This window comes from Phocoena phocoena, chromosome 3, assembly GCF_963924675.1.
Source record: "Phocoena phocoena chromosome 3, mPhoPho1.1, whole genome shotgun sequence".
Lineage (NCBI taxonomy): Eukaryota > Metazoa > Chordata > Mammalia > Artiodactyla > Phocoenidae > Phocoena > Phocoena phocoena.
Genome location: NC_089221.1, coordinates 157,470,445 through 157,480,130, shown reverse-complemented (window position 1 = coordinate 157,480,130; position 9,686 = coordinate 157,470,445). Strand labels below are relative to the sequence as shown.

At 42.0% G+C, this 9,686-nt stretch overlaps 1 pseudogene; it reads left to right on the top strand.

The window, feature by feature from the left end:
• Positions 1-1,970: 1,970 nt before the first annotated feature.
• LOC136120344 (ATP synthase subunit beta, mitochondrial pseudogene) lies at positions 1,971-3,562 on the top strand (annotated as a pseudogene).
• The last annotated feature ends 6,124 nt before the right edge of the window (positions 3,563-9,686 follow it).

Sequence of the window (9,686 nt, the reverse complement as noted above, 5' to 3'; positions counted from 1 at the left end):
TTTTGGCCCCAAAGTATTTACCAAATCTTTGAAAAGGCTTGTGGAAGATCTTTTTGACGTGTCCCAGGAAAATGAACTTCTGGGTGCCCTTGTACTGGTGTCAGCAGTACAGTTGTGAGCCCTCCCTCCCCCTCTCATGGTTTAAAATTAGAGCCCATGGGGCCTGGGAGTCACTATGGAACTGCCTCCTGCCCTCAACAGCTGCCTTCCCTCCCTGCAAATGCTAATATTAGGGCGGCACAAATTCCTAGAGTAGAAATTAAGGGCCACAATTAACTGGGTGACTTAACTTGGCAATCTTGCCCTTTTATCATGGTTAGAAACTGGACTTTTCACAGCCATGGCTTTGCTACAAAGTCACTCAGTTTCTTCAGCTCAACCCCCGTATCTTTGGCCTTTCCAAAGAGCTTCAAGACTCCAACTTATTTTCTCCTGGGCATTACATTCTGGGCATCAGTTCATACAACATCCTTGTCACTTCGGCCCAGGGCTGTGCTGGACATGCTCTGGACAAAGTTATTTCTAGGGCATACCACAAAGCTGTTCCAGGGCCTCCATGTGGTCACTGTTGGACCTTCAATGGCCAGAGCCAAGGTTAAGCACATATAAAAGGGTCACAAGAACAGAGAAAGCTGTCCAAGCAAGAAACAGACCCTATTTTTCTAACCACTGACTCTTGGATGTCAGAGCTCAATTAGGAAGCTGTAGTAATCAAGACAAGACAGTGGCTCAAGAATAGAATAGTAGAAAAGAGAAGAATAGAGAGCCTGGAAACTGGCCTGCACACATTCAGACACTGAGATGTCCCTACAGAGGACTGGGAAGAATTGTCTAGACAACCAGCTCTCTGAAAAAAATGAAAGCGAGATCACTACTTTGCACCTATCATGGGATGAATGGTATCCCCAGAAAAAGATATGTCGAAGTCCTTACCCCCAGAATCTGTGCTTGGGAGCTATTTAGAGGTAGAGTCTTTGCAGATGCAATCAAATCAAGAGGTCATTAGGATGGGTCCCAACCCAATAACTAGTATCCTTATAAGGGGAAATGTAGACACAGAGGCAAACATGCACTGAGGGAAGATGATGTAGGAACGCAAAGGAAGAAGCCCTTGTGAAGACAAAGGCAGAGATTGTAGTGATACAGTCACAAGTCCAGACCTCCTGGGGCACCAGGAGCTGAAAGAGGCAGAAAGGATCCTTCCTAGAGCCTCTGGAGGGAGCTTGACCCACTGACACTTTGAGTTTGTACTTCCGTAGGAGAATAAATTTCTGGTGTTTTAAAGCCACCCAATTTGTGGTAATTTATTACAGCAGCCCTAGGAAATGAATATAGTGTCATACACAAAATTCAAGCGGATTAAACATGGAATTACCATATGACCCTTTAATTCCATTCCTAGGTATGCACTCAAGAAAACTGAAGCATGTCCACACAAAAACTTTCACAGCAACTATTCACAATAGCCAAAAAGTGGAAAAAACTCAAATGTCCATTAACTGATTAACTGATGAATGGATAAACAAAATGTGCTCTATTCTTACAATTGAATATTATTCAGTCATGAAAAGGAATAAAATACTGAAACATGTACAATGTGGATTAATTTTGAAAACATGCTCAGTTAGAGAAGGCAGACACAAAAGGCCATAAACTATATGATTCCTTCATATGAAATGTTCAGAACAGGCAAATCCAGAGACAGAAAGTGGATTAGTTGTTACCAGGGTCTAGGAGAGGAGAATGGGGAGTGACTGCTTAATGGGTATAGAGTTTCCTTTTGAGGTGATGAAAATGTTTTGAATCTACATAAAGGTGATGGTTGTACAACATTGTGAATGTATTAAATGCCTCTAAATTGTATACTTTAAAATGGCTAACTTTATGTTATACGAATCTTACTTCAATTTAAAAAATCAAGCTGAAATGAATTTAAAAACCTGACTAAAATTCTCCACCCCAGCTCCACCATGTTGGGACTTGTGGGTCGTGTGCCGCTGCCTCAGCCTCTGAGGGCTTGCGGGGACTCAGCCCTTCAGCACTGCCACCCCAAGCCCAGCTCTTACTGCGGGCCGCTTCGGCAGCGCTCCACCAGCTCTCCAGCCTGCCAGAGACTATGCTGCTCAAACATATCCATCGCCAAAGGCAGACACCGCCACTGGGTGTGTCGTGGCGGTCATTGGTGCAGTGGTGGACGCCCAATTTGATGAGGGGCTGCCACCCATCCTAAATGTCCTGGAAGTGCAAGGCAGGGAAACCAGGCTGGTTTTGGAGGTGGCCCAGCATTTGGGTGAGAGCACGGTAAGGACCATTGCCATGGATGGTACAGAAGGTTTGGTTAGAGGCCAGAAAGTCCTGGATTCTGGTGCACCAGTCAAAATTCTTGTTGGCCCTAAGACCTTGCATAGAATCATGAACATCATTGGAGAACCTGTTGATGAGAGAGGTCCCATCGAAACCAAACAATTTGCTGCTGTTCATGCTGAGGCTCCTGAATCCATGGAGATGAGTGCTGAGCAGGAAATTCTTGCTACTGGTATCAAGGTTGGGGATCTGCTGCCTCGCTATGCCCAGGGTGGCAAAATTGGGCTCTTTGGTGGCTCTGGAGTTGGCAAGACAGTACTGATCGTGGAGTTAATCAACAATGTTGCAAAAGCCCATGGTGGTTACTCTGTGTTTGCTGGTGTTGGTAAGAGGACCCATGGGGGCAATGACTTATACCATGAAATGACTGAGTCTGGTGTTATCAACTTAAAAGATGCTACCTGCAAGGTCGCGCTGGCGTACGGTCAAATGAATGAACCGCCTAGTGCTCGGGCCCGGGTAGCTCTGACTGGACTGACTGTAGCTGAATACTTCAGACCAAGAAGGTCAAGATTTGCTGTTTATTGATAACATCTTTTGCTTCACCCAGGCTGGCTCAGAGGTGTCTGCTTTATTGGGCAGAATCCCTTCTGCAGTGGGTTATCAGCCTACCCTGGCCACTGATATGGGTACCATGCAGGAAAGAATCACCACCACCAAAAAGGGATCTATCCCCTCTGTACAGGCTATCTACGTGCCTGCTGATGACTTGACTGACCCTGTCCCTGACATTACCTTTGCCCATTTGGATGCTACCACAGCGCTGTCCCGTGCTATTGCTGAACTGGGCAGATATCTAGCTGTGGATCCTCTGGACTCCACCTCTCACATCATGGATCCCAACATTGTTGGCAATGAGCATTTTGATGTTGCCTGTGGGGTGCAACAGATCCTACAGGACTACAAATCCCTCCAGGACATCACTGCCATCCTGGGTATGGATGAACTTTCTGAGGAAGACAAGTTAACTGGGTCCCGTGCATGGAAAATACAGCATTTCTTGTCTCAGCCATTCCAGGTGGCTGAGGTCTTTATCAGTCATATGGGGAAGGTGGTACCCCTGAAGAAGGCCATCAAAGGATTCCAGCAGATTTTGGGAGGTGAATATGACCCTCTCCCAGAACAGGCCTTCTATATGGTGGGACCCATTGAAGGAGCTGTGGCAAAAGCTGATAAGCTGGCTGAGGAGCACTTGTGAGGAGGTCCTTTTGGCAAACTAAGCACTCATCCTCTGTGCTGTCCCTCTCCTTGCCCCTAATCCAAAAATCACAGTTTCCTCTGTAAGCCACATGAGAGCCTAGACTGAAGACATTGTGTTCTGTCTGAAGAGTATTTCAGGTTTACAATAAAATGTACATCCCTCAAAAAAAAAAAAAAAAAGAACCAACACATGAGAATTCCTTGGCAGTCTAGTGGTTAAGACTTGGCGCTTTCACTGCTGGGGCCTGGGTTTGATCCCTGGTCAGGGTGTTAAGATCCAGCAAGCCGTGTGGCACAGCCAAAAAAAACAACACAGTTTTTAGAAGAAAATTGAGAACATGTATATGCAAAAATTTCTTGAACAAAACATAAGACAACAGACATCCTAAAAGGAAAATAATTATTTTGACTACATTCAAATTAATGATGGGGAATTCCCTGGCAGTCTAGTGGTTAGGACTCCACACTTGCAGTGCAGTGGCCTGGGTTCAATCCCTGAGATCCTGCAAGCCGTGCAGCGTGGCCAAAATAATAACAATAAAATAAAATTCATGATGGCTGCCCAAAAGAAGATACCAAAAACAAACTTCAGAAAGGATGCCTACCACATGTGTGAGTTGCAGGAATTCTTACACATGTGTGCTACAGTACAGATACAAGGATGTTCAAGGTGGTACATGGCAGCAAAATATTGTCAGCAAACTCACTTGCCGGGGGGAGAATCAAATAAATTGCAGGACATACCTGGCGAACGCAGGATGCAGTCATAGAAAGAATACAAGAGGTCCTCGCCCACTGACATGGGAAGACACCAGTATCAGGGTTTTCTAGAGAGACAAAACCAACACGCACATATATATGCATCTGAGTTGGCAAACTGGAGAGCCAGGGGAGCCAATATTCCAGTCCAAGTCCAAGGACAGAAGACTGATGTCCAGCTCAAATAGTCAGACAAGAAGAGTTGCCTCTTCCTCCACCTGTTTGTTCTATTCAGGCCTTCCAATGATTGGATGAGGCCCACCCACACTGGGGAGGGCCACTTGCTTTATACAGTCCACCAATTCAAGGTTAACCTCATCCAGAAACACCCTCACAGACACTCCCAGAATCATGTTGGGCCAGATGTTTGGGCTCCCCGTGGCCTACTCAAGTTGACACATGAAATCAGCCTTCACAACACATGTACCCAGTACAGAAATGTGAACACAGAGGACACAATTCCATGTAAGCTTGGAAAAGTACAACACAAAACACTGTGTGTGGGCACAAACATACAAATAAATCTATGTCTGTAAGTGCACAGAACTGTCTGAAAGTGAGCACAGATGGCTAATTATGGTGACTTTCGGGAGGGTGGAAGGGAGGACACAGGCTTTTCACTCTATGTGCTTCTGTGCCATTAGGTTGTATTCAACAGGTACACATCCCATTTGCAGTTAAAAAAGAACAACAAGGTAAGTTTTAAAAGAGGAAAACAAAGCCAATGGGCTTTGCTCATGGAACTCCACAAGGGAGATCTTCCAGGAGATGCAGCCCTGGGCAGAGGGAGCCAAGCGCGACAAGGAGAGGGGGCCTGAACAGCAGAATCCTGGAGAACTCAGTCAGGAAGAGATGCTAGGAGGGCCAAAGCCGGGAGAAGACCCAGAGCTGCCTAAATTGGTGTTTTGTGTCCGAACTCAGCACTGTGGACAGCATGCAGCCTGGCTCATTAGAACAAAGAAAACCTGTAACAACAGGAGAAGCAGCAGCCCCCCAAGTGTGCTGTGCAGGAGGCCGAGCCTGAGCAGGGCTGGGGTGAGGGTTAGGGTAAGAGCCATGGCCAGGCCAAGGTGAGGGCCACAGTGAGGGTCATGGTAAGGGTCAAAGTAAGGGCCATAGTGAGGGCCACAATGAGGGCCAAGGTGAGGGCCACAGTGATGGCTAAGGTGAGGGCTAGGATGAAGATCAAGGTGAAAGCCAACTGATGGCTATGGTGAGGGTCACCAGGAAGGCCAAGGTGAAGGCCACAAGGCTGGGCTGATGGCAGAAGTAGCCTCATTGCAGTAGTGAGTGCCAGGCCTGGGGTTCAGGCATTCCCCCTCACCCTGCACTTTTCAACCTGCCTTCAGAGTTGTTTCTTTCAACGAAGTCTTAATCAGAGCTCAAATATAGAAAGCTGATCAGAGTAGAAATATTATAGTGCCGTGGTTCTTAAAGTGTGGTCCCACCAACTTGTGGGTCCCTGAAGCCCTTTCAAGACACCTAGCAGTACGGACAGTTTCCATGTTGCCTCTTTCACTCTTACTCTCTCACCAGTGTGGCATTGTCCCAAGGTTGCAGGACTCCAGAGCAGAGAATTCAGCTGTCCTGTATGAAGCTGGGTATTAGAGAGATTTGCACACTAATAAATGCCACTTTTGTCTCTACATTTTGTTCTTTGTTGGTTTTAGAAAAGACAGGGGTTTTTCCATTAAAAATACATTATTTATATTAACATATAATGGGCTTATTATTATTTTAAATGAATTAATAAACATTTAAAAATTTCTCAGTTTTGATATCAATAGATTTATCACACAGGAACTAAAGCTCTTTGAGGTCTGCGGGAAAGTTTTTAGGAGTTAAAATAATTCTGAGGCTGAAAAGCTCCCAGGGAATCCCTGATTGGTACAGGACATAAGTCTAAAGCAACAGCACTAAACAAGAAAGAACACAATGGTTTTGAGCAACAGAGTTCAAGACTCACAGTTCATAAACTAATGGCTGTGGTAGAAATAGACCCAGAGTTAATGTACATATGTGTGTGTATACATGCACACATGCATATACGTATTCTGGCCAAACAGAAAAGATTTGGGGATGAATAACAACAAGAAAAATCTAAATAATGCTTTTCATTAGAAACACACCTAAAACATAAGGATATTAAAAAGTTCAAAGAAAAAGAACAGAAAAATACAGAAAAGGCAAATATTACCCAAAAGAAAACTGATGCAGCTATATTACCAGCAAACAAAATTGGCTTTGTGGGAAAATAGTAACTAAAGTTCAGAGGTCATTTGAAAAGGTTCAATTCAGCAGGCAGCCATAAACTTCAAAGGAAAGGCATAACATAGTTGATGTCCTCTGACCAGAATGTTAAAATTCAGCAAAAACAAAACAAAGACAAGCTCCATTCATTTAGATATCACCTCTAAATAACTTAAGGGCTAAAAAAATTGCAATGGAAATTTTTAAATATTTAGAACTAAAATGTATCAAAAACATGGCCTGTCAAACTAATGGGATACTGTTGAGAAAGAAACAGCCTTAACAGCTTAGAGTAGAAGAAAAGAAAGGCCAAAATCTAAAAGTTAATCATCTAATTTCAGAAGCTAGGAAAAGAATCATCAAACCAAACACAGAGAACATATAAGGAATGAAAGAATAATGATAAGAACAGAAATTAATGAATAAAGAGTAAAGAGAAACCAGAGAGGATAAATAAAACTACATGTTGCTTCCTTGACAAACCTTTGTCAAGACTGACCAAGAAAAGGAGATGGCAAAAATAGCCCACATTAGGAATGAAGTGATGGCAGAATCACAAACACTGCACAGATTGAAAAGATAAGAAGATTCAAACTATATTACAAAGCTATAGTAATTGAAACAGCAATGGTACTGGCATTAAAAAAAAAGACATATAGACCATTGGAACAGAATCAAGAGCCCAGAAGTAAACTCTCACATCTGCAGTCAACTAATCTTTCACAAGAGCATCAAAAACACACAATAGAGAAAGGACAGTTTCTTCAACAAATGTGGTTGGGAAAACTGTACATCCACATGCAAAAGAATGAAAATGAACCACTATCTTGTATCATACACAGTAATTACCTCAAAATGGATTAAAGGCATAAATGTAAGACCTGAAACCATAAAACTCCTAGAAGAAAGCATAGGAAAATTTCTCCTTGGTCTTAGAAATGATTTTTTGAGTGACACCTAAAGCACAAACAACAAAAGCAAAAACAAACAAGTGGGACTATATCAAACTAGAAATTGCTGTATAGCAAATGAAGCAATCAATAAATTGAAAAGACAACCTACAGAATGGGAGAAAATATTTATAAACCATATATCTGATAAGGGGTTAACATCCAAAATATATAATGAATTCACAACTCAAGAGCAAAAAACCACAAACAATCTGATTAAAAACTGGCAAAGGACTTGAAGACATGTTTCCAAAGAAGACATACAGATGGCCAACAGACACATGAAAAGATGCTCAGCATCACTAATCATCACAAAAATATGAATCAAAACCACGAGATATCACCTCACATCTGTTAGAATGGCTACCATCCAACTACAAGAGATAACAAATGTTGGTGAGGATGTGGAGAAAAGGGAACCCCTGTGCACTGTTGATCAGAATGTAAATTGGTGCAGCACTGTAGAAAACAGTAGGGTGGACCCTCAAAAATTAAAAATAGAACTACCATATGATCCAGCACTTGACTATTGGGTATTTATCCAAAGGAAACAAAATCGATATCTCTGCACCTCCATGTTCATTGCAGCATTATTCACAATAGCCAGGACATGGAAATGACCCAAGAGTTTACCAACTGATGAATGGATAAATAAAGTTGGTATGCATATACAATGAAATACTATTCAGCCAAAAAGAAAGAAGGAAATCCCGCCATTTGTGACAAAATGAAAGGAGCTGGAGGGCATCATGATATGTGAAATAAGTCAGAAAGAGAAAGACAAATACTGTATGGTATCACTTATATGTGGAATCTTAAAAAAAATTTTTTTTAACCTGAGCTCATAATAACAGAGAATAGAATGATGGTTTGTAGGCGTTGTGGGGATGGAGGAAAAGGCGAGATATTGGTTAAAGTGTACAAATGTCCAGTTATAAGATTTTTTTAATGTACAGCATGATTTTTTTTAAAAATAGGATATTTTCCAAAACTCATTGGATTGTATACTTTAAATGGATGCAGTTTATTACATATCGACTATACCTTATTATAGATTATTTTTTAAAGCAGTATAATATTATGAACAATGTTATTACAACAATTTGATAACTTAGATGTTATAGACAAATTCCTAGAAAACACAATCATCATTTCAATTCATATCCCCCCCAAAATCAATAAACTTTAACAACCAGTCATGATTTTTTTAAAAACTTAGCAAACTAGGACTTCCAGTTATAAGAACTATCTTAGGGCTTCCCTGGTGGCACAGTGGTTGAGAGTCCGCCTGCCGATGCAGGGGACACGGGCTCGTGCCCCGGTCTGGGAAGATCCCACATGCCGTGGAGCAGCTGGGCCCGTGAGCCACGGCCGCTGGGCCTGCGCGTCCGGAGCAGCGGGAGAGGCCACAACAGTGAGAGGCCCACGTACCGCAAAAAAACAAAAGGAACTGTCTTAACCTGAAAAGGGATATCTACTAAAAAATCTCAGCAACAATCAGACCAAGTGGTAAAATTACAATGGCATCTCTCTTAAGATCAAAAATGGGGTGTGGTACCACATCTCTACCCAACTTAATCCATCATAGAAAGACATGGAAAAAGGTAGAGGTGTAGGGATTGCAAGAAATAAACAAAATTCTCGTTCACCTCAGGTTATATGATTGTCTACAGAAAAAGCCCCAAATCACTTACAGAAAAGACTCATTTGCAAATTTATTTCTATACATCTGTGAACAAAAATTTACATAAATGCAGTTTTACAAGGATACCATTTGCAACAGTATCAAAATTATTTTTAACAACACATGAATAAATTTAACAAAAGATATATAAGAACTTTAGGAAAATTATACAACTGTTGTGAAAGACATCAAAGTAGGCCTAAACAAATGGAGAGACACATGATGTTCATAGATTTGAAAATTCAATGACACTAAGATGGCAGTTTCCCCAACCTGACCTACAAATTTAATGCAGTGTTGAGCAAAATGCTATTTTGTGTGTGTGTGCACAAGTGTGTGTGAACAGATTGTAAACACTCTGACTCTAAAATTCACATAAATAATCAAAGCACCAAGAATAGCCAAGATGCTAGTAAAGTTGCAGGATGCAAAATCAACATACAGAAATTTGTTGCATTTCTATATACTAATAACAAACT